The sequence below is a fragment of the Parus major genome, chromosome 7 (assembly GCF_001522545.3).
Source record: "Parus major isolate Abel chromosome 7, Parus_major1.1, whole genome shotgun sequence".
Taxonomy (NCBI): Eukaryota; Metazoa; Chordata; class Aves; order Passeriformes; family Paridae; genus Parus; species Parus major.
In genome coordinates, this window is record NC_031776.1 from 26,979,409 (window position 1) to 27,005,231 (window position 25,823).

General features: G+C 43.1%; 1 protein-coding gene across 3 annotated transcripts in view; it reads right to left on the reverse strand.

Annotated features, from left to right (window-relative positions):
- SEMA5B (semaphorin 5B) overlaps window positions 1-22,825 on the reverse strand; it is a 266,285-nt gene extending 243,460 nt beyond the window's left edge. For 2 of the 3 annotated variants that reach the window (XM_015635333.3, XM_015635337.3), the window contains exon 1: window positions 22,527-22,823. The gene's annotated coding sequence lies outside the window, so the exon portion shown is untranslated. Of the gene's footprint in view, window positions 1-22,526 lie in introns of all 3 variants that reach the window. The other variant, XM_015635338.3, reaches the window with a different exon arrangement.
- Window positions 22,826-25,823: the final 2,998 nt, after the last annotated feature.

A 25,823-nucleotide genomic window follows, 5' to 3' on the forward strand; every position in this document is an offset into this window, starting at 1 on the left:
GAAGAGAAGAGAAGAGAAGAGAAGAGAAGAGAAGAGAAGAGAAGAGAAGAGAAGAGAAGAGAAGAGAAGAGAAGAGAAGAGAAGAGAAGAGAAGAGACCATAGCCAGTTGAAATGCTATGGAGGATTACAAGCAGACTCAAATACAATATCTTGAAGATTCCTTGTTGTAGGAAACACCTGAAATGCTTCCTCTTGGAGAGGAGGCTAAAAGTATTCCTTGTATCTCTTCTGATTTTACCTTACTACGAGCATGGTAGGAGAGAAACAGTGAAAAAATAATAACAATATTACTGGCATCAAGGATTAAAAAACAGCAACTGAATTTTTAGGGAAAAAGTACATATTATTTGTGTCTCATTGTGTCTCACAAGCTGGTCAGTAAGCTTACTTGTAACAAGTCTGGGGAGGGTAACTTAAAAGAGAGGGGTTGGTTGATGGACCAACAGTGAATATGAATCCAGATTATCCAAACTCATCAATCCTAATTCTTTGTATAGAGAAATTTCTGCACAGCCCCTCTCTCGGTGTAAAAGCTCAAGAAAATCAATCAATATATTACTTTTGTTATTTGCCACACACATTCCTCCCAGTTGTGCCTGCCCTGGTCCCCTTGGTTATGTTGCTTAATGCCTACTCACATACGAGCCCAACACACATTTCTCTGGAGATTTATTCTCCTCTGTATCTCACCGTGGCACCAAGAATATAAATTGATCCAATTTGCCACCTGTCAGGACTCTGGACTCAAAAGCAAAGAGCGCTGAGGTATGAAATGGATGGATACTGACCGTGATAAAACAGTTCAGATTATCAGAATTACTTCATCCCTTAAAGATAATGACTCCAACAACATCCTACCCTTTGGCAGAGGAACTCAACACATGAATAATAATTACCACCCTCAGTTCTGCACTGAAGTTATGGTTGTATCTGACTCTTCTCAACTTGTGAGAACCCAGACAATCCCACCCCAGGTAGAGATCTGCAGAATGGCAGTCACATCCTCTTTATGCCGTGACAGAACAAGTCACCGGCTTGTACACTGAGCTATCAGCAGAGCTGCTGGTACCACAGATCCCTAGCGCCTCTGGTTTCTCTGTACCAGTGCTGACAGATGCAACTGCTGTTGATCTATCAGTGAGCTCTCCACCTTCAAGAAGTCCTCATCAGAAAGACAAAACCTTTTAAACATCCATCTTTCTCAATTTGCCAGGCACACTGAGAGGAGAGCACGAAGCAGTGCTAACTGACTGGAGAGCAGATGAACACTGTAACATTGTGCTGCACAGGCACCACAGTCAATTCCTGCAGCAGACACTCATTTGATCAAAAGTGATTCTGCTGGCAATTTACTTTTCTTGATCCCACTGAAAAAGAGTTTTAATCTCTGTTTTAAACTTGACTTCTACTTGCTGCCCTGAGGAATATCAAGGCCAGATAAATGATTTTCAAAGACAAGACAGTTTCTTTTCTTCCAGATTCAGAAAATGATTTTGTCTTGATAAATAATACAGGCTTTAGTCGTTTAACTTAACTCTGAGTTACAAAGCACCTCTGCTCTCTCCAGGTAACCAAGGACACATGCATTTTTAACACACCTGTCTCAAAATGAGTTTGCAGGGCAGGCAATCAAAAATCTACCCTGTAATCTGGATAATGAGATATAGAGCCATTAGAAACCACTCAACATGCAGCCCCATGCTGTCGCTTCCCCGATTAATTTTATTAAGGATGGCTACATTGTAAAGAATTTCTCTGCTGTGGGGGGAAGAAAAGAAGTTCGCCAAAACTAGTATTTTTTATAGCTAAGTGTACTTCCAGAGCTTCACAAAACCTGAAACCTCACCAGAAAGTAGAGAAAAAGACCACTGGTTATTCCGCAGCATCAAAGCACAGATAATTTAAACAAAGAGTTTCCTCTGAATGTGTATGATCTAACATTAATTTTGTCTTGACATTTCCTTTTCTTTCTCATTTCTAATTCCCTCCACACACCAAACTTTTCTCCACATTCTAACCACCACTGCTATGGACACCACATCCCAGTGTTTCTATGTCATTCAACATCTCCACCATTTGGTTCCTGAGCAAGGCAAATAATCCAGCCCCACATCAAAACAACAGGTAGGAGCAATCTGAAAACTTCACAGGTTTCTGTAATGGAAGGCAGCAAGGAACAAGCAAGGTCTTATTGCCAAACAGCAAGGAAAATTAATGAGGCTTTCAAATGCCCAACTGGCAGCGATAGTGCGTTAAAAGAATGTAAAAGAAGGGAAAGGACCATCTGCCTGCCAACTATGAGCACTCTCTGCCTGGTGCTAAAAACTCGACTGACTGCTGGGCTTGAAATTCAGGTATTAAAGTTTAAGAGATGTGTTCAAGACTTTTATGAAATGAATGTGATTTACACCAAAAGACATAGCCAGTGATGCTTCTTATCCTCTCTTACTTTTACTAGTCTTTTTCCTCTAAATGGATTTTCTGGATCTTTGACCACCAGTAAAATTTCAGGCTTCCAATAAAGGATTCTTTTTAAATTACAATGAATCATACAATATATGAAACAGGGCTTGATATGCAATTCCAGATTGCTTGGTCATTGAGCTGAAAAAAAGAAAACAGTAGCCTAATCATCAGGCTGAAGAAGGGCAAAGATAGCCTAAAAAGAAGTATTTCCTCTGAAACATTTCAGATTCATATCTGGTAAAGACAGAAGGAAAGGCTTCTCTAGGATTTGGTGGTAGCTGAGCCTGTCTTGAATATAAGCACTATTTGACACAACAGTGATTAGTCTTTGGTTTGTGAAGTTTTACAATAGTCCCTGCAATTGAGATTACCCCTACCTCAGAGCTGGGAAGACTGAAGTATCTAAGTTACATTTGCACCCATGTCTCACACACACACACACACACACACACACACACAAACATGCATTTGAGGACAGCAAGCTGTAGTAATCATGCACAAGCCTCCATTCAGAAGCTGTCCTGACTTATCAAGCAAAATCACTCTCCTAGGGCAATGAAATAACCAGGTGTTCACATATCAAAAATGGGAGTTAGTGGCTTTCCACTGCATGAACTCATCTTGTTCCAAGCCTGTAGTTTTCAAAGGTATCCGAAGCAACAGAGTTATGCCGAGCCCGTAAGATGCACAAGTTGGTTTAACAAAGGACATGCTGGAGTTGGAGCTGAGCATTAAGCAGTGGCACTAGAAGACACACATCTCTATAGTGAAACTCGCAGTAGCATTAAACTGCAGTTTATAAGAATGAAGCTTACTGACCCCTCACATAAAGTATGGTAGCAACAGAGCCATCAACAAATACTGGAAAAGTATAAAAATCTAGAAAGAGTTAACTGGGGGAATGGGCAAAAAATTAAGGAAAGCTTAGGCTGACTGTCAGACAGAGTTCACTACTGGCCAATTATATGCCTTCCCCAGGGAAGCAATAGGTGCTCAGTTATTTAAAACCAACAGGAGAGAATGCATTGTAGGGAACAATCCCACATTAGTAAGAGATAAAGCAGATAGGCTGTCAGTCTTTTCCAATTCTAGTTAGCTTATGATTTACTAATAATTCTTCTTTGGGCTAAAAGGTTAAGATCCCCACTATTCTTACTGGTCTCCATAAATGCACATTACCCAACAGACAGAGAGTAAAATTTCTCCCTGTACAACGTGCTGTACAGTCACCTTGCAATTACTGAAATATCATGCAGTGAAGCCTTATCACTACAGAGATTTTACTTGCCAAATGATGGTGAGGATCACTTTAACTAGAATTCCCTGCACTTTGCAAAACAACAGAGCAGTTACACCTTGTCTCTTTGAGTCTGAGTGTGCCTGGAAGTTATGCCTGGGTGAAGAAAACAGGTTGTGATTAAGATCTACTGAGATACCTGGAGCAATTCCGGGCTCTGGCTACAAACACTGTCTGCATTCCTAGCAGCTGTAACGCACTTTCAGCTCAGGTTCCAAACTTCAACACACCTTGCATCTGCCCTAGACTAGGTGGACTAAGAGCCCACGCACATCTCACACTGCTCCCGGAAGATGACACAAGACAAAGTGAGTAGCTTTATGTGCAGACAGGACAAAAGATATGCCAAGAGCTGGAAGCGCTGGAGAAGCCAGTTATTTCAGGTAAGAAGCAAGGGGAGACATTTAGAAAAGGAAGTTTCCCCATCTGTGGAAAACAAAGAAACTTGTCACTCTAGAACTAAAAGCCTGTGTGGGTTACCAGAGTTGAAGAAAACAATGTCAGGGAGGAAGGAAACAAAAGGAGGAGGTTTTGCAATGATTCAACTATTAGCCATGAATTGCCATTTGCAGAGGATGACTCTGGGATTCAGGAGAGAAGCCGAGCATGGCAAGGAAAGGAGCAGAGATTGGATACAGACATTTTTTATTTTCCCTAGTTTTCTGATGCCTATTCTGCATGAAAGGACAGAGCTAGTGGCTTAGGAATCCTCTGAAAATCCTATTTCTCTTATCTATCACACATACCAAGAGAGACAAATTGTTGACCAGAATGAGCTAGGATATAGAAATACAGGGAGACAGAACTAAAAAAAGAACACATAAGAAACCAAGTTTTACTCCCTGCTCATGTATGATGGTGGTTAAAAGCATAAAATTAAAATGCCTGTGGTAACACATTCCTGGCTTAGCCAGGCCGAGGTGAGGCCTCCTGACTAGGAAGAGCTGCAGGGCACACAAAAGCACCAGATGTTTGCTTGCTGAATGACTAATCGTGCCCTCACCCTCAGTAAAGTGTTCGAGTGGCATGAAGAGACACATTCTTGGCTTCATAAACAGCTACGTTAGCATTCAGGAGAAAATGTCATTAAAAGTCTGTATGTACTTCAGCCCAAGGCTGGAGTAGCTGAAAACTCCTCGTTCCCTTACCACCCCGACCAACGCCCCAGACAGATGGGGAGACTTTCTGGTGAAACACAAACAGCTGTATTCACTGGATTAGGTACAGTTCTGAGGATGAATGCAAAGAACAACATCCAAGCACTGCAGCCTGCAGGGACTGGGCAGAGGGAGGGTAGGGCCTTGCTTGCCCTGTTGGAAGGGCAGCAATCCTGTCAGCGGCAGCCCAGCCAGCAGCAGACGGGAGCTTGCCCATTTCTGACAACGCAGAAGGGAATTGGGAAACGAACAGAGGTTACAGGGCAAACAGCATGAGAAAGGTTGGAGCTCAGCCTGTTTCCATCCAAAAGAGCCACATAATTTAAAGAGCTTGTAAGAGAGGCAATTCAACTCCAGTTTGCTCTTGCTTTTGGGGGGATTTCTGACAGAAAAACGATAGAGATCTGCCCTCCTGCATTCAGCAGAACAGATCCACAACCTCTAAGGAGAAGCTAACACAGCAACACTTCTATGTATCAGGAACTCTAGGCTGAGAAACACTATCCTCAAACCCCTGACCAAAGAGGGCAGGCAGAGCCAAAAGGCTCTTTCTGAGAAGCAGTGACTGTGATTATCCTTCTCAGACTGGTTTCAACAAACAGCAGCACCCTAGAAGTGCTTCTTTCTCTAGCAGGTATAACCCCTAGAAGAGGACAAGCACAGGGATCTGTTGTTACACGAGCCCTTCCTGATGGGAACAGGATGCCAACCAAGCATGCTTTAGATTTTTTACTAAAACTACCTGTCAGACTGCCAAAGGTATTAAATAACAAATCTGCTTATTTTCAACCATGACCACAGTTCAGCGCAGCCAAGTGAAAACAGTCTCTTGCAGGTGGACAGCATATAAAGTGCTACACCCAGGCCCTGGAGAGGATACCCTGCCCTTAACGATGTGTATTCCAGCTGTACTGCACAGATGTACAGTCCCCGTTCCAATTTTAAAAATACTGACTTTGGTAGACTCACTAGTTTAAAGGTAAAATATGCTATTGGCTCAAACTTCAATTGTACAACATTGATCTATTCTACCTTCTATTAAAATACAATCTTGGTAGCCATCCATGTCGGATGCAGTAATGAAAACCAACCTGCTTCTACAGACCACAAACCATTCTAAATGAGAGGAACTGTTAACTGGGCACGCATGAAGGAGTGAAATGAAAAAACTCTGAAACAGTAGAGACATGCACAGTCCTCAAGAATACTTAGTTTAGATTGGAAGACAAGTATCTTCAAGAGACAGCCTCACCCAAAGACACTGGAAGGAATTTTAAGACACTCTCTCCCTTTTATAACAGTGGTCTTTGGATCAGGTCCATAGCTAGAAGTTCATAGCCAATCCATAGGTTTTAAATTCAGGAGGAACAAATACAGTAATTTCTTGAGTAACTTTTAGAGGGGTAGTCTATAAAGACAGCTTGCTCTCAGCACTTCAGAACACATCAGAGCTGGTGCCAGTTAATCAAGCTGATGGAAACTTCAGTGGCAGTTGGAAGTACATTTGGAAAGGGGAGAATGGGGAGCATCTTCATTTGCAGCCCACTTCAAAGTGAAGTTATCTAGGGAATCATAGGAACATGGAATACAGACAAGAGAGCTTTGGCAACTCCTTGGTAATCTCTTAGTCCTGAAAGGAAGCTCAACAATTAAAGCTAGCGTGCGAGCTTTAATGCACCGGAGAGGTCTGGCTTTTGATTTGAATGCTGAGGTTTGGAGGCTCATCGCCAACAGCAGCCACAGAGTCAGCAGCTTGTTTCCAGTTCGTGAACTCCATATGCAAGCTGGATTTCCACTTTGGGAAGAGCTGAAGGGAAATAATTCAAGTTATCATGCCTTTAGGGTCTATGTTTTTTTAATTTTTATTTGTTTTTCCACCCAGGCTGGCACATGTCACTTAGGAGCAAAGCCAACACCAGACACTCAATCTGTCAAAGTGACTCACCACTGATCACTGCTTGTTACTGGGAGCCCTGGAAATGCAAACTTCTTGCATCAAGGGAAGAAAGGTGGCTAATACCAGCTGTTCTGCAAATAATTTGTAGAATTAAGTGAGTTAGCAGCAGCTAACCAGTGGGAATCTACTTTTTCTGAAAGTACTGCTCCAGCAGGGCGGGTTTCAGAGATGATACTGCCAGTTTGAACTAGAACATCTTGTTTTTAATAGCACATATCTGTCCTTTCTGCTGTTTTGATGAAAGAAATGGTCATTTCATGTGAAAATCACCAAATTTTCTTCAGACTGATTATTTCCTATGCATATAACTAATATACAAGGATTAGAAACCATTTAAAATACATACCACTTTTCAGATAATCCTTTAAAACAATCTTTGATTAATTCTTACAACTCTAGAAAATGCTGTCTGTCTTCTTTTCCTTTTTTCCTTAAACGTTATTACTTCAACAGAGAAACCTGATACTGACTTCCCAGTGTTTGCCCAAGGCATTTAGGGAGCTGCTGGTAGAGATGAGTTTAGAAGTTAAAACTCACCAGTTCCCAGGTTTGTATTTAAGCAATCACAGCACACATCTTTCTTTCTCTGTTGATTCATGTCCCTTTCTAACTGTTACCACAGACCAAAGCAGGTGACATTTATACAGAATCACTTGAATGCAACCAATATCAATACCTGTGACTTTTTAGCTGGCCCAGACTAAGTGTTCCCAGAGCTTTACAAATCCCAGATACCAAAGCCTTACATCATCCCTGTGAAGTACTCTTTGCTTTATAGGGGGGCTGAGTAACAAACCATGCAGTGTTCATGGGACATGTTAATATTCACAGAGTAAGCATGTGACAGGACTTGATGCTAGCCATGAAGTTCAGGTGGTTCCCAGGTGTTTCAACAGTTCTCTGAGTCTTCAACCAATGTTCAGCTCAAGAGTCTATTTTGCCCTTCTTTCAGTTCAGTTTTCAGCCAGAAATGTTCTCCAAAAGAGGCAGAAAAGTTGTAAGAAGACTGTGTGTTCTCTAACAACCTCATTAAGGACAGACATCCACATACAGAAATTCTGTAGGGTGAAGGGGCCAGTCACAAGAGACTACTGTTTTGTTCTCTAAACAAATTTTGGGGCTGTGTGCAGTGTAACGTACATACCATTTAACCTCTTAACACTGTTAGTTGTAGGTGCCAATAAACTCAACAAGGGAACATTTGAAATCAGTCTCACCTAACTGTAAAATCGATGCTGCCTGTCACAGCACAGTAAAATGCTACAGCTCCAGCTGTACTGTATGGTTGCACCCTCCCACTGCATGAAAACACACACTATGATGCTGCAGTCCTGTTAAAACAATTTTCATTAAATGTCTCAAAAAGCTAAACAGATTGCTATCTGAAAACACAGAGAAAGCATTTAAACCACAAGGTTCTTGGATTTCAGATGGATTCCCATTGCTATTTGAATTAGAGTCAGGCAGAGGTTCCACAAGTGTCACTGCATAAGCTGCTATCCACAGAGTAACTTCTCATCCCAAAAGAACTTTTGATCTCAATGAGAAAAACAGACTACATGTTCTCTAGTGCTCATTCATGGTGGAAAGTTGAGGCAGAGAGCACTCATCAGACATCCTCCTGGAGCTGGTCTAAACTTCCTGTTCCAGCACCATCTGACCTCTGCTTCAATTAGAACTTCCTGCAAAAAGGAAATTATTGCCCAATAATCCAGGATGTAAATCTAAATTGCAATAGGTAATTCCTATTAACTCCCCAAGTGGATACTGTATTGCACAGTCAGAGCATCTTCTTGCGGCTGAGAGGATTACATTAAACCACATAAAGGCACTTTTTAGTTACCACTCCACCTCAGGCAGGAGAAGCAACCACTGCACAGCTAGGCACACCAGTGATAGCTGACAAGGCACAGGCTGTATTAGCACTCTAAACCTAAAGATGCTGAAGAGGTTTTTGTTTAAGTGACACATTTGTTCCTTCATAGTCCATCATCTGACCAGGTTCAGCTACATCTAAAAGCTCCAGTGAGTAAAAAAGAAAACAGCAACTGTCTGAAGACAGGACTTTTGTAAGTACATGTGTGAGTGATGATGGTTTTTTACAAATTTAACCCATACAAAGACATGTAGGTGCCAAGAACTCTTCCCAATAACATAGTATCATGCAGCATCCCATTGCTCCTCTAAGCTCTGATATTCCAAAGTCTCCAAATGCCTGCTCCATTGCCTGCAATCCTGAAGAAAAGCCAGGAAGAGGCTCAGCACATGTGACATGCTGCACTCTTGATAGCAGAAAGGGTGTTTTAGCTGCTGGCTCCACAGTAAACCCTTTCTTTTCATTAAAGGTATATCCAAACAGTATTTTACTGGCAGGCACTGCCAGTCTTCTGCCTGGACTTGACATTTATGAGTCTTGTTCACCCGCATCCTTAACTTTTCAGGATCTCACTTGGCTATGGCCTCTTACATCCCTTTCCCACATAAGAAACTCCAGCTCATGACAGGAAGTGCTTTAAACTCTGGTTAATTAACTCAGCAAGAGAAAGTCAGAGCTCAAAATCTACCCTTCCCTGTCAGAAACTCCTTACTCTGCAGATAAGAAACATGAAGATGCTGACAACTCTTAAACACTCCTCCCACAGGAAATACATTTCTCCCATAACTTCTGGGGAATTACTCCTGTACAGTATCAACATAAAAAAAAATCCTGGGAAACAGTGACACCCACACATACACACACCTTCCCAGGGGCAAGCACAGAGGCACTGAGGAAAGGCACATGGCTTTGCTGTTGTACTATTCACATAGAGCTTCCAACCTCCTAGATGAGTTGTGCAGTGAAGACAAGATATGCATTTGGGACTAACTTGCTCTGTTCTGATACAGCATGCCCAGGAAACTGGACACCTGCACTTATCTCTCAGCTCTGCCACTGACTGCACACCCCAGGTGTAAGCCATTGAGCCCAGCAGCCAAATCTGACAATGAGGTACCCTGCTGAAGAGGCATGGTTCTGAGATCTCTAGGGTCTCTAGCTCTCCATGACTTCCATCTGCTTTGAGCTTTGAGGATCCATGAGACCAGAAAAGCACTACCAGGCTGTACCTCACTAGCCTGTAGGAAAAGCCATGTCCTCTGCCGTTCTACACAAGTAGCATACAACCACATTCATTTTAGTAGAGCTATCTCTATTCATACAACATGGGGATGTTGCATATGGGCCCTGGTCTCTCTCTCTCTCCCTTTCAATTTATCCTTCCTTAAAATGAAAATAAATAATACCCACAAAGCATGGCAAAGCACTTTGTAATCCCCAAATGAAAGGTTCTGTAGGTGTGAAGTATTCATAAGATGTATTTATTTTCAAACTGCAAAAAAGCTGGTTGCTGTGTTTCCTGGCTGTGTTTAGGAGACCTCTCTGCTGTGCACATCTGAAGCACAAATCAGGGAAAGAAATGCTGTGATAATCGACTCCAAATCCCACAATCTATTTGTTCTAGTAATTAAAGAAATATTTACTCAGGAAGCAGGTTTACACAGGATGAATAGTTTCTAAGAACAAATATCATTTAATTATGTGTAAGTGCAAGAAGCATGCTACATATTAAGTAGATTAATTTATGCTCACTAAAAATACACGTATCTTTGATGCTTGGCTATTAATTTTCTGTGTTGGAGGAAAGAAATGGTAAGGAAGTGTTCACAGAGTTGACTGCTTTAGAAGCTTATTTGAGCGTGATCTGTACATTTTCAGAAAGAACCAGAATAAGTCCTCTGCATAACTTCATTTACTCACCGTATTTTATAAATAAATTGTATTCTGAATTGTCAGAATTGTTCATTGAATGACACTAAGGATAAAAAAACCTTTCTTTTTTAACACTTACCATAAGCATTCATAATATACTCTTCAACAGCATCCAGCCTTGCTTTATAGGAAAAAATAATTTCCCAGAATGTACAGGAACTATTTCAAGGCCCTTCTTTAACATAAAAACTCCATCATATTTCTTCTGTCATACAAGAAAAAATGTTTGTGGCTGCAGGACTGTCTTTCACTGCTGCCCTCTATGAGCTTAGACAAGAGACTTCTCTTTGTCTCATCTTCTTCCCTGGTAAAAAAATCAATTTGTTCACTTAAGACTCGTAAAGGACAATGCAATGAGTGTGTTATAGTACAGCTGAATAAGGCACAAAATAACAATGATGACTGCTTTTGGAAATTCTGCTTCCTGTCCTCTTCATGTGCTACTAAATATAGCGAAGCAAGACAGTTCTAATTGATTCTTGTCTTTGTTCTTACTGTTGCCCTTCATTTTCTGCACAAGCTTCCTCTCTTTTTAACATCCTTGAAAACCAAGAAGAATTTACTGGCATTCCACCCCAATTCAATGTGCTGTAACCACCTGGTTTTATCCCAACCAGAAAGCTGGCTTTTCACATTTCCTCCTGTGTTTGCTAGTAAGCAGAAGACTTTAATTCTCAAAGACACAGACTTAGCCTACAAATAAAGTTTTTAGCAGTCTTGATAAAATGGAATATCAATAGCCTTGTGTGTGAAAATTCATAAATCAGTACATTTTAAGGGCATTTCCAATTCCTACCATGGTTTAGCTACTGCTGAGTTCAGCTGAGCATGTTCAGCTAAATGGTGGATGTTTGGTTGATGCTGTTTGAGCTGAGGGAATGGACTAGACAATGTGTTACAGTAAGTTCTATGAAAATCTGTCCACCAATATATTAAATTAGTCTGACTTTATCAGATGCAGTTCAGTATTTCATTATAATCTTTAAATCTTAGGCTTTAAAAAATACCAAACTGAAATTTAAAAGGATATGGGAGAAAGGAAACAACCTTTGAACTCCACTGTGAAATGGAGGGGCCAGCAAAATAAAAAGAGCTTTGTAGTACTTTGGAAATTAAGAGCAGACCATTTCTATCAAATAAAGGCTGTTGTAGCTGAAACAACACAGATTGCAGACACATTTGTAGATTTCTGTTTTACAGAGAAGCTGAAGTTTTTGGTGAAAGTTCTTCCTACATCAATCTGCTTTGAAGTGCTTCCTACAATCATGATAATGTGTTCCAGAAACTGGTCATAATAGAAAACACTATTTCAACACAGTCTACAAAACACATTTCTAAAAAAGCTTTCAGTTACACCTTAATTTTAAATATGCCACCGAGCCACTCACTTCTTCGCTGGGGAGAATTGGTAAGCACGTTTCCTGATCTCCTGCCTTCTAATCGTGTCTATCAAGTCTTTGTGACTGACAGACATGTTAGCTCTGCTATTCAAAACAAATAAGAGATGCTTAAATTACACTGCTGCATTTTCAAGAGGCAATGTTGGGTTGAAAATGTGGGGCCATCTCCTGCAGCTCTGACTCAGGTAGTATGCCAATTTCAAAACCAAATATTCATTGGATAAGAACTGCAAAATGTGAACTTTTTTGGTTTTTTTAAGATGAAAAATCCATTTTTAACTTACAAAAATTGAATTCTTCCTACTGATGTCCCTTGTTGCAGGGTCAGGCTCTTGTCTCTTCAATATCTTAGACCATTAGAACTACATGTATCAGATTATTTCTAACTCATTAAACTATTAATTTAAACCTTATTTATCAGATAGAAGTGAAAATAATCCTGCTGGCTCAAGGCTGTTGTGATAACTTCACTGAAACACTTCAGTAGTTCATTTGGTCTATTTGTGAAGAAAAGTCTTACTCATCTCAAAATCTTCAGAAGTTTTTTGGTTTTTTTTCCTTCCTCAGCTGAATCAATTTGGGAAAGGAAAAAAAAGCAAGCCTCATTATTTTACTCCTGTTTCTAATCAATTACTTCTGCATCTTATGCACAAACATGTGGAAGCCTAAAATTCAGCAGAAATAGAGATCATGTTATTTCAAGTTTTTGTTTTAATTAAAACTAAAAATGCTTCTCTGCTGGGTGCTGGGTTTTACAACAGCATTTTGGAGAGTGCCTCCGGACCAATATCATCCCTATGCAATCTGGTTCCATAGGTACAAACTTGTCTTTGGCTTTTTGGGCTCACATTACAGTCCTCAGCCAAGCACAACCGCAGCTCTTCACTGAGGCTGCACTCATCTATCTGTGAGTAGAATTGGGCTCTTGAACTTTTCATGGACGTCCAAGCCCTCTGAGAGCTTTGTAAATGGATAGCAGAGTAGACTGCCAGAAAACAATGGGTTTTCATTAAATGATAACATCTTTCCAAACTAAAACCAGAAATTATACTACTTATGGGGAGATTTGAGTCCTCTCAAACCACAAGTATCACAGTTAAGGTTAGTGGAACCCAACCTGATACTGCTATAACTTTTACAAATAAGTTAACTCTTTGCCTTGTGTTAGCAATCAAGACCTCAGGCCAGTAAACTCTCATCCACAGGTAATTTTACTGAAATTAGTAACACTCTGAATTTGTAGAGATTACAAAAGTGAGTTTGATTCTGCTCAGATCTTGCAAGAATGGAATGTCTTCCTCACCAGAAATTCTGCCTGAACTGTGCCCTCAGTGAGTTTAAAGGGTATATTTTCACCTTGTCTGCATCGCAGTGCTCCTGAATGAGAGTCTGGTTATGCCCAGGCAAAGTGCAGACAGATGTTTTGACATTTCCCTGCAGAGTTCCCCTGATAAAACACTGCTCTGATTTACAAGCAGTGCTGCTGCTGCAATCCCCACCCAGCTCCAAGCCTCTAAGCTCCTCTACCAGTGAAAACCTGCTGCTGCCTTTAACCACTGCAGCCACTCCAGTTCTTCACTAGGCATGTAACACACTAGGCTCCTCATGCCAAAAGCTTCCTACACCACTATCCTTTTTTTCTACGTTCCAATTTTACAGTCCTTATCTCCTGCTATCTGCTCAGTTCTGCTCCACAACCTCTGCTATTTCAGTTCTCCCAAATGTTTGTAGCTGTCAGTACTACTGTCTTCAGCCAGTAGCATCATTAGAAAGTTCAAGGAAGGGCCATCAAGCAACAAGGATCGAAAAAATGTTGGATAATCCAGTATCACACTGAAGTATCACAGATATATTTGCCTGCAGATCAAAGTACTTCTACAGTGAGAAAATGTGATGCGCTCCTCTTTGGGTAAGAGTATAACAGAACCAAGGATCTAGCAACTGAGGGGCAACACAATTACAAGAGTTGCTAAATTTTAAACACTTAACCACGAATTGCAGGATGTTCTCTCCCTTCATAAATATTTAAATCAAAATTGAACGTTCGTTTAGAGCAATTGACCACCTTGAACATGAATCTGCTGGGGGAAGTTCTGTGCCTTCAGGGAAGGCAGAACAAATGACTAGAAGCAACTTTCTGGAGTCCATCACCGTGGGAGGAGGGGATCAGATGGGGAAGAATCCCAGCAATCAAAACTAAAATCCAACTAAAGGGTAAAATGCTAAAAACCCTATTCACATGTGTTCTTTCACAGGTCAATGAACTCCATTTGAATAAAGACCAAATGACCAAAGACTGCTTGCCCAAAGCACATCATCCTCAAATCTGCCCATGAGTGTTCAATGCAAAATTAAATTTAGACTTGTCAGCCTTGATGTGCTTTGTTTTGATGAAACCAGGAATGAAATATAACACTGGCAGTAATCTTATCCAGTCAACTAATTTAGCATTTTGGATGCCTTAGCTTATGAACTTTGCAGAGAAATTTTTGGCAAAAAAGGATGGCATTCTAACTTCAGCCTTCTTAAAATTAACTCACACCAGCTATTCTCAGTAGTAACATCATTATCTCTGAAACTGTGCTCAAATGAAGAATCAATAAATAAATATGAAGAAGAAATTTAGGGGGAAAATGAAGTGCTATTAGCATTCCAGGAGTATAATAAACTCATAATTCTCTGAAGTAAAACAGTGAAGCCTGGATTTGCAAAGCTACCATAGACAAGGAGGTGTGCAGAACTCATTCCAAATATAAGCTGGTTTAATATTTCAAAGACTCATTAGAGGAAACACATAGCACTAGCAAAATCATGGTTTGTATTCCTGATATACAGTCATAGACAAATACAGAATGTATCTAGTAAATTACTCTCTTGGGGACAATTTCTGTTGGTTAAGGGGGGGGAACGTTAAATTTTAAAGATGCTAATCACTTGTTTTGTTTTATTTCAACCTGTATAGATGCATGTCTGGTATGCATATGAAAATGCAAATAGAGGAATAATCCCTAGTTCTTCTTGAAAATGTTGGCACGAATAGTGCACATACAAGCAGGGTACTTATTTTCTCAAACCATAGTCACACTAACTTACACTGAACTGTTTAGATGAGTAAAGGATTTGCACTATCAATTTACCAAGTTATGTAATGGCAATGTTGTGCATGGAGATTAATGCATTGTCTTGTCAGCCATGAGTTGAGGGTTTTCATGCAGGAAAGCAATGAGCTGAAATATTTCATTCATATGATTTAACTACACTTACAGAATTAAGTAACTGAATAAGTGTTTTCAGGGTTTGTAACCTTGTCTCTGTCACTAACACACTATATGACCTTGAGCAAGTCACATAAGACCAGTTTTTCACAAATCCCAAAGTTTAATCTGTAGAGATTTCTGTCACTGGCTACCCTACCTGGTGCCCATCTGCATCATTATTCATGATATCTTTAACAGATGAGCACAAAATTCTCCAGGCCACAGTCCTTTTATGCCTCACTTTCTGTCCCTGATGATTATTACTTCTGATTGCTGAGCATGGATATTAAAATGGAAATAAGGCTAAGTTGTACTATTATATCACTTGATTATCCTCACAAAGCAGAAATTGTGAAATTTTTCATATTATATGTTACCTCAACTCATCCTTTGTCAGTATTGAAACAGCACACGGTTACAGTGAATATTTCTATTTTGCTCATGTTGAGCAAGCATGTATCTTTATCTTACCACAAGCCACTAATGATATTCTTCCCCCTGTTGTCTTTTATTTTAAGTAGGTGATTACAAGCTGCAATTACAACTAAAACCTAAGCTCTTTTAGACTGGAGGAGCACATTGGACACAGGCAGAAACTGAGTCTCAGCTTTGTGTTTCTAATGAAAATGCCCTTCATATGTGGACCCCAAAAAGGTCAGAGAGTGAAATATTAAGTGTTTTATAAATATAGACTGATTGCCCTGTCCAAACCATGTGTTTGAAAATCTCCTCCTGGCAGACAATCATCTTCAATCAGGAAGGGAGAGCAGAGAAAGGAACATGAGGCAGGGCAGGGGGATCTGTAATCACTCTAACAAACTTCTGAGACCTAGCCAATTTTTCCCTCCATGTGTTATATATATATATATATATATACAGGCTCCAAAAGCATCTCCTTCTGCATTCTTGAATTTACTATATTATCCTGTCAAACTGAGTTAGCCAGAGTGAACTTCCTACCCTTTCTTGCCTTATTCTTTCCCCCTATCTTTGATGTGCTGTAAATCAGCACCCTAGGAGATAAATAAGCAACCTTTAGCTGAAACAGCAGGCTAAACAACTTCCACGTGGCCAAGCAACACAGCAAAGCAATTAAACCTGCCCAACAGGCCATCTGTAGTCAAACTCCTCTTCCCTTAAGAAGCTGGCCCCAAAGTATTCCCAGATTTAGTTCCTAATCCTACCTCTGAGTTGTGCAGATGGTTCCACAGCACCCACTCAAAACCCCTTTGAAGTTACTATGAATCCACACATCTGGGTAAGCTTGTTGTCCCTGATTCTGTTGCAAGAATGAGGATGTGGCCAAGGTCTCATGGAAGTTTTTTTCCTGCCTTTCGAGAAGACAGGCAGGATCTGCTTCTTCCCCACAAAACCAGTCATAACTGTCGCAGCCATATTTTGGAACCACCAATTTGATCTCTGAGTCAGGACACTTTCATGACACATAAGAAATTTTCATTCTGTTATCCTTTCAAATAAAATTGAAGCTATTTTTTCATTTTCACTCTACATCAGTAACCTGCACAGGGTTTGCACAAGGTTTGCACTTGAAATGAAAAATACTGCTTTTAAAATGACAAACACTGAACACAGGACATTTGTTACCACTAAAAAAAAGCTCTCTCTGTCTGTGGAGAAGTATAATTCATTCACTGATACATGCACCCACATTTTCTCCAGGGAGTTTCACACATTCACATGCACTCCCAGCACTAAATTTTGCATTTCAATCTAGGCATTAGCTATAAAAGATGTGTAAAGTCTTATGTAGTCAGACAGAAGCTGTTCCCTATTGGCTACATAATAAGCACCTTAGGTGGCTCCAGGGTATAAAATTATTCCAAAAGGGGTGTGGAAAAAATTACACTGCATAAATTGATTCCAGATCCACCTGTTCCAGGTGCCAGCAAATATATTTTGTTAAAGCCATCTGCTTGTCTTAAAAGCTAACAGTTTTTGAAGACTATGGCACAAACAATCTGCAAAATACAGAAACTTCCAAAGCCACAAACCCTTAAACTGCAAATGGCTTATAGCTCATCTATGCAGGACTTAGCTGGGCTGATCTGCAGGATTGCAGATGGCACCTCTGCTTAACATCTGAGACTATCTGGCATTAGGGTATGTCCTCCATAGCACAGAGGCTTCAAGGCTACTGGAGGATCCATTCGGCATCACCAGATATTCCTCATGTGATATTCCCAGATAAGGAATGGGTTTGCCTCATGGGTCTGAAGTTATGATGAGGCTTTTGAGTGCAGCACAGTATCTGGCAGAAATAAAACTGATGACTGTCATTCTCTGCAGGTGGCTATGTCCCGGCTGGTCTCGTGTTGCTGCATCATGGATGAAGTCAAACCTTTGAAACTGGCACTCTGCAATTTATTTAACTTGTAGAAACAGCCTAATGGGGAGTATGTTATCTAGACTAACAAGCCCATATGCATTTTGCCTGCTCAACAAAGCCACAGAGGTCAGACACTGCTACAGTTTGTGTTTATCAGGGTCTGGTTGTGCCGGGTGCTGTTTCCCGGGGATGCGTTAACAACAATGAAGAACATGCAGCACCTTGTAAGATCAAGCTCCTTCACAGCAGCTTCTGGGAAGAAAATAGTCTGTGTTCTCTCCACAAATGACCCCTTTCTGAACACCAATGAAATTACATATAAAGTAAATAAAGACACACCAGTCCTTAACCAGCATTGTGCTTTGGTACGTGTTTAATTATGAGCACATGAATAGCCCTGCCACCAATTCAGAGTCATACTTTGTAACTTGGTAACATCCTTCACATGCAAATTTCCTTCCTGAGTTATTCCATTTGGAAACAAAACCAACCCACTTGGTTTATAGATACATTTTTGATAACAGTATTACTTCTGGACTATTACTACTCATATACTCATCTTCAGAAAATCACCTTGAGTGATTTTTGTGGACCTTAAAAAATTGTGCTTTATATGAGTTCTGAAGCAGAGGTAACTTTGGGAGTCGTGGTGCTGTAGTCAAGGAGACCCTGTGTGCTGAAAGTCACAGTTGTGCTGTCAGAGCTCTGCTACACTTTACTCACATGGTTTGAGCCTGGGGTAAGAAATAACGGCTGTCATGCAGTAAATTTTTTTTGGACAACAATGAGAACAGTGGGGAAATAAATACTGAGGTTAACTGTGCTTGAAGAATAATCTCCAGCAAGCAAAGCACTGTCCACACAAGTTGCAGGCTCAAAGAGCTGTCAAAGTCTCACACTCAGCTCCCACTGAAACTAATGAAAATTGCCACCATGGACAGAGATGGGATGAGTCCTGATACTGGGCACACTGGACAAGTCAGCAGTCTAAAAGCAAAAGAAACAATCCCTACAATAAAACTATCTGACGCAGGGCCTTCAGTGAGTTGATTTTTGTTTCCTTAAGTAATAACAATAACAAAAGCTGTTGACTTGATCCTCAGAAGCAACAACACTCTGACACAGCCTATTTCAAGGCACAGCAGGGATAGTGCAATACACCACGGCTTGTCTCCTGGACTAAATCACAAGGATCCAACCCAAAATTGTGGCAGTTCACCTTCACAGTATTCAATCTGTAAAAGGTAAGTCTATCACTTAAGACTGACTTTGTGATTTCAGTGTGATTTGGTACTTAAACAGCCACTACACAATGAACATTGATGAATTTTACCCCTAGAGAAGCATTCTGAATTGCCTCCACTACTTTCTGCAGGTAATTAAATTTCCCTTTTTTAGTTTTATACCAGAAATGATCTCGTGGGCATGATCTGCAGCAAGGCAAATCCAGTTGAAGACTTCACACTGGACTACACCCAACCTCTGAATCTCAGCACTACCCCAGCAGTGGAACATCTTCACATTACAATGGAATTACTAACTCCTTACTCCTCAGCACATCCCTTCTCTTGGGGCCAGAATGCCCTTGCTGCTGCAGCTCTTGTCATGAAGGCAGTGAGCAACACTTAGGAGACCTGACAAACCTGGAGTCCAGTGCATGGCTTTCCAGTGACAGACCCTCAGTAAAACTGGCCATGTCTCCCAGTAAAAAATGAACTAAGAAACACTAATCTAATAATCCAGGCATGTAGATAAATGAAAGGTGAAAAGGCTTTTAAATGCATTCTAAAACCAATATTTTATGAGATGGATCAATATTTTTCTCTAGGCTGGAAACAAACAAGTTCTCAAAGAAAGTTAAATATAGAGAATATATTGTTTTGTTTTCTTACTACAGAAAACAGTGATGACAATTCCTTGCAGGGCACTTATACCAACAGCACTCCAAAGCTAGGGCTTCACCATGCTTTCCCCAAAACCAGTACAGTAAAAACAGGGTAAGGTTACTTCTGTCAGCCTACTGTGAACAAAACTAGTTTCGTAATCATACAGCATTGTCCTTAATTTCCAATCGTTCACCAGCATATGGAACTGATGCAACCACAAAGTAAAACAATTACAGCCTTCATCTTGTATCTTTTAGACAGTCAATTAACCTCTCTGATGTCTTTACAAGGAATCACCTGAATATGGGCTACGGGATAACACCCTAAATTCCCAGATCCCAGATGATAAAGCATGCACCAGCCAGCACTCGAGGCAGAGAGACGGCAGCGGCAGATCGCTCCCTGGCACTGTTGGATACTGCCCCCTTTTGCCGAACAGAAAGGCAACAGCCCCGGCTGCACACTGAAACTTTGCCCGGCATCTATTTTGTTTTCGGGAAGATATATTCGTGCAGATGGTCTTATTTAACCCCAGTATGTCTGTTCGCATGATTATTCGTCCTGACTAAAATAGAAATCTATTGTTTGAGCCATGTTTAATATCACAGAGTGAGCCTGCTCCCCAGGAACTTTCCCTCTAACAGGTCCCTATCATGTCTCAGCCCAAGTCAGGCAGCACTTTTACAACTGACTACAAGGTAAGAAGAAAAGAGTTCGTAGGCTGGGTCAGCCGCCGGCCTGGAGAGTAAAGGGCAATCACAGTGGACGGCCAAAGCCATTTTGTCTGGGAACTTTTTTCATCTTACTGCAAAGGAGCTAAAATTCCATGGCACCACTTGTATCAGGCTTCTCTTGGGCTACCCACATTCCTACTGAACCCATCCCTATGCCATCGTTTCCAGTCAATGCGAACTGATCAAGGCCAGTTTGCTGAAAGTAATTTTCTATGCAGAACCTCATCCCCCGCATCTCTCTGTTCAAGCCTTTTGTCCTCTGGTGTTGTGCTTTTTCACTTGCTGGAGTTTGCACATTTTCTCCTCCCTGGTTGCCTCAGCTTTTTGCAGGAAGGGAGGGAGGTCACGGAGGGCAGCCACTGCCAATTCCATCAGCCTAACAGGCTGGGGGATGAACAAAGCAAATATCTATATTCTGAAGGGTGGGATCTCTCTCTCCCCCAGTCTTCAGGATTAGCATGTCCCTGGCAGGGGAGGACAAAAACTTGGCCTCTTTAATGAGAGAAAACAAGATAGAAAGAAAAACAGAACAACTTGCCTAGACTACACTGAAAATGCAAGAAGCATAACATAAAACACAGAGATTCCCTAGTATTGTGTAGTGCCAAGTCTACTTATTATCCAATCCAAACGGAAAAGTTTTAGTGCAAAAGGAGAAAAAATGGTAGCTATGGATGATTCAAGTGTCTGTTTAAAAATTAAATCTCTGTTAAAAATCTAGTTAAATATCAACAGAATTTTTCTTAACCACTGCCACTTTGCCTGTAGTTGTGACCAGTTTTCTATCTTGGGTGCTTACAAATCAGATGTATAATCACAAGAGTACTTTTCTGTATGAGTAGTTTGTTCCAGCTACCCTCACTCCTCCTTGCATTCGCTCACCTGGGATCTCTACTGATCTCAAGCAGCAGCAAGAATCAAAGCCCATTATAACTTCTAGCTTAGTTGGTTTCTATTTTGTTCACAGTGCAGTCAGCCTGGGGTCTTAGCCTACCACTGAACCCATCCAGAGCAAAGACATCAAACCTCTTGCAGCTCAGACTATAATTTAGGAAAAGAAGTATTTTCTGTAATGAGAGGGAACACTCACACAACAAAAATAGAAACTTTACTATGGTTCCTAACTGATACATCCATACATAAATAGTTTGAAGAAAAAAAAAAAGAAGGGGAAACAAAATAAATGTAAACCCCAACCAAAATTAGATAAATAAATTCAGAAAAAAAAAATAAAATAAAATCAGCAACTAAACAGGACCTGGCATCTACCATGTTTGGAGACCTTTTTTAAGGACAGGAAATTATCCAAGAGTCTAAACTAAGCCAACAGAGGACAGTGAACCTTTAGGACATAGATACTCCTCGATACTTAATGCTCCACCTAAAAGCCCATGAAGAGACAGGTTCAGGACCGACTTGGCAAGCACACCTTTTGTTTGTTTCCTCTGAGGCGTAACAGCAAGCGTGCTCCTGGGCAGCACCAGGAGCAGATGGTAGTGCTGGAAAATACAGCTCTCCAACTTTGGTGTGGATACTGCAGCTGGATCGACAAAGGTTGTTTCTGGAAATCCTACCCCCCCATACACTCCCCGTAAGTTTCTAACAATGCGCGGAGCTAAGAAGCAGCACAAGACTCTCTGCTTCCCTCTCCCTCTCCCCTTCGCTTTTGATCTCCATCAGGACGTGAGCTGAAATTTAATGGGCCACCCCTACCACAAAGACAAATTACCATCTGAAAAACAAAAATCATTAATATCCCTTCGCCTAGGCTATCCGGCTTCCCACCCACTGCACCCCTTCGCTCCCGCCACAGCCCCCTTGAGCGGGTTTAGGAAGAGCTGGGAAGGTGGCGGGGAGAGGAGAAAGAAAAAACACCTCCACTGCCACCTCCGAGCTAGCGTGCTCTCCAGCGCTGCCGGACTGCGAACACAGAGACCGAAAAAAAAAAACCCCTGTGGCTCCCCGGCGAGCAGAGGGACGGCGCGCCGAGCGCCGGGCACAAACACACCCCCAGGCCCCGCAGGTTGCCTCCGGCCCCCATCACCGGGCGCTGCGCCGGGGGCGGCGGAGACGCGCAGCAGCCCGGGGGTTCGCACCTCCCCGGATCCCCTTCCCAGCGCCGCCTGCTCGCCCCGACCCCGCCAAGTTGGGAAGTTTGCGCGCCCCCCGGGCCGTCCCGCCGCCCGCCCCCCGGGCCGCCGCCGCGTTGAGCTTACGGGATGGCCGCCGGGCTCCCGGTGCGGGGCTCACCGGCACATCGCGCTCCGGCTGCCGCAGGAGCGGGGGCAGCCGCGGCGCGGCTGGGCTCGGCTCGGCTCGGCGGGGCTGGGCTCGACTCTGGGCGAGCAGGGAGTGGAGCTGCGGCTCCTCCCAGCCCGGCGCTCAGGGAGTGCCGCCTCGGGCCATACGAGCGGCGGCGGGCAGCGTCTCCGCGGTACGGCCGGAGTTGGGACCGAAGTCCTCCCGGGCGCTCCGCTGTCTCTTCCAGGCGGCTCCTATCAGCACGGCTTCAACTCTTTCCATCGGAGACCGAGGGGAGGAGGAGAAGGAGGCGGAGGAGGAGGAGGTAGGGAAGAAGGAGGAGGGAGCTAGGGGCTGGCAGCCCCAACTCGCACTGATGTCAACTAATATATTCAAAGTTCAACAGGGCATTTCTCTAGCAAGCGAATCGCCCTCGCCGCCCTCCCCGCTGGTCGCAGCCGGCTTCCCCGGGCCGGTGGGGGGTCCCGCGGAGCGCAGCGGCGCTCCCCGGCCGGACCCTGCGGATGGGGGCCAGCGGGGCTGGCTCCGAGAGAAGGCGGTCGGGGATGGGGGACGGCACGTTTTTCAGGCGGGCAGGTTCAAGTGCTGCCGGTGTGGGGAGGGCTGAGGGTGGAGGTGAGGCACCAGACAAGAGAGAAAATAATCCACTGAGCGGCGGAACGATGTTTGTGTTTAAATCCAACCTCTTCCCTCCCTGCTGGAAGGGGCAGGGCTGGCTGCGATGCTGTGGCTGTGATGGGAGAGGGGCGAGGGGAAGCGGCTGCGCTGGGGCTCGGAGTGGCGCCCCGGGGCTCCGGGCTCCCCTGCAGCCCCCGCGGCAGAGACGGCCCGGACACGCCGCCCGGCCGGGGCTTGCACCGAGCCCGCAGCGGAACGCGGTCGACTGCCCGTGACTGAGCTCCTCACTCGGGCCTGGGGCTGTGGCCGCATCTCCCCGTCGCGACGTCCCCTGTTTGCCGGAGGCTAACGGGGTCGAGATAAACCCGGGGAGGGAAGCGGCAGTTTTCTCACGCCAAAGGGCAGACAGCGGCGGAAAATCCGCGACGAGGAGCGTACGCGATGCTGAGCGCTCGGGAGAAGCAGCCCTGTCCCTCCGCGGCCCCACCGCTGCCCGGGGGCTGCCCGAAGGGGAATCGCTGCGAGGCCGGGGGCGGCTGCATCGAACGTGGTTTTGGGAAGGCTGATGTGCCGCGCTGTCCCCGCGGTGATGCACAGCGCCTGAACGCCTTTAGCGGCAACCGCATAAAGCCATAGGATGGACACTGCTGATGGACAAGCAGCCCGGCAGTCAAAGGATAAAAACACATCTGGGCTGGGCTGGTGGCATTTAAAAATCGCCAGATAAGAGCTTCAGTTATTTATCAGCTGAATCCCCAGACAGAATGGCCTGCACTGGTGCCGTTGCATATGTATGTGTGCATACATAATGAGGCTGGGTTTTTCTCCTTCTGTAAACTGATCCTGTCATTCATGTTGACAGTATGTTATAGCTATATAAAAACAGTGTAATTGTATGATGGCTCATCAGTGCTATGACAGCCAATTGTGGTGGCAGTGGGTGTGCTCCCAATTCGCATCTCAGAGAAGTAACTGCATAGATCCACTGAGATGATCATTATACAACATATAATTGTTTGCCTGTTGGTAATTTCTCAGTTATTCCTTAATCAAGGAACTGTACCATTACATCTGCTCATGCAGTAATGCATTTTTGATACCTTGAGTGAAGCAGTCAATATATTATTTATATGCATAACATTTTTTTATCTGCTTTTCATTTTAAAACTCACACTAGAGTTTAAAAAAAAAGACTAGAAAGCACAGGACAGGTGAAGGATACAAAACAATTGCAATTTAGCTATGTATTCTGTTCAAAACTCAGACTCTGGAAGAAGACTTGAGTCAGGCACAGTCTGGAAAGTGCTGAGCAAACTGCCCCATTCACAGCAGCACCACATTTGTGCCTCTTTTTTCTTCCTCATCTTTCCTAAAACTAAAAAAAACCTACCTCTCTATCTGAAACTTTTTTTGGTAATAGTATCTTCTTATAATATTGTCTTAATTTACATGTGAATAATAAGTAACTGTTCCTCCATTTCTTTAATACACCAGATGATATCTTTCAATGTAGTGAATTGAATTTTAAATAATGATGTACAGCAGCCTGGGTGGATAGAGCAGAACACAGTGAAGGTTGGGTTCTGTGCTGGGACACTATTTGTCTTCTTTTTCAGTTTTACTGTAGAGTGAGTCAATTGGTTATCTAAGCCTCAGGAACAGATCACCTCACCAAATGCCACAACTACACATGTAATTTCCAGAAGACAGCTCAACCTTTCATCCTCCTAAGACTTCCAGATGTGGCACTGAGCATTGAACAATACATAGCTTAGGACCACATAAATGTCTGTCAGCATTTAAAGATATAATGGATAGTGCTTTTCTATTAAAGAAAAGAGTGTTTGTCCTAAAATCTTCTAGCATTTCCCTGACACTGTTTTGCTGTTTTCCCCACAAGGCTGGAAGTAGTTCTGTTGGTCCTGTGTGTGTGTATGCATTGCTTAAAGACTAACTAATAAAATGTGCACATAAATAAAAGTTTTGTAATGTTTCCATGGACAGTCAGGTCCTGACACCTTAATGCCTTTACGCAACATGGTATCTGGGAAATCACTGGACAGACAGGGAAACTACTCAAATCCTTTTAGAAAAGGGCCTGTGACGCAAAGCAGTACAATTACAATTCTATGAAAAAGGGAGAAATGTCATGGGAAAAGTCAGGGTATTGCACGTGAAGTGATCTGTATCAAACAATTTGTTTCCAGTCTCCAAAGGAGAGGATGTACCGGGTTCCTATTCTGGGCTTGGCGGAGGCCGAGGTCATGGCGAGACTCAGCACAGTTGCTCGCAGAGGTGTTGAACTGTAACCCTGTCCAGAGCCACCGCCGCTGGAGAAACGCCCTTTCCCCAGGAGGAAGAGACGCGGCCGGCTGTGGCTGAGGCGGAGCGGGCGCTCGGCGCGGCTGTCACCACTAGGGGCTGCTGGTGCCTCCCGGAGCGCCGGCCCCGCTCACGCCGCTCCCGGCGCGGAGCCTCCGGACCGCGGGGCACGGCATGAGCCCCGTGCGCTGGAAGCCCGCACCCCGTGAGACGGGGACCTGCACCCCGTGACTCGGGACCTGCACCCCGGGAGACGGGGACCTGCACCCCGTGAGACGGGGACCTGCACCCCGTGACTCGGGGACCTGCAC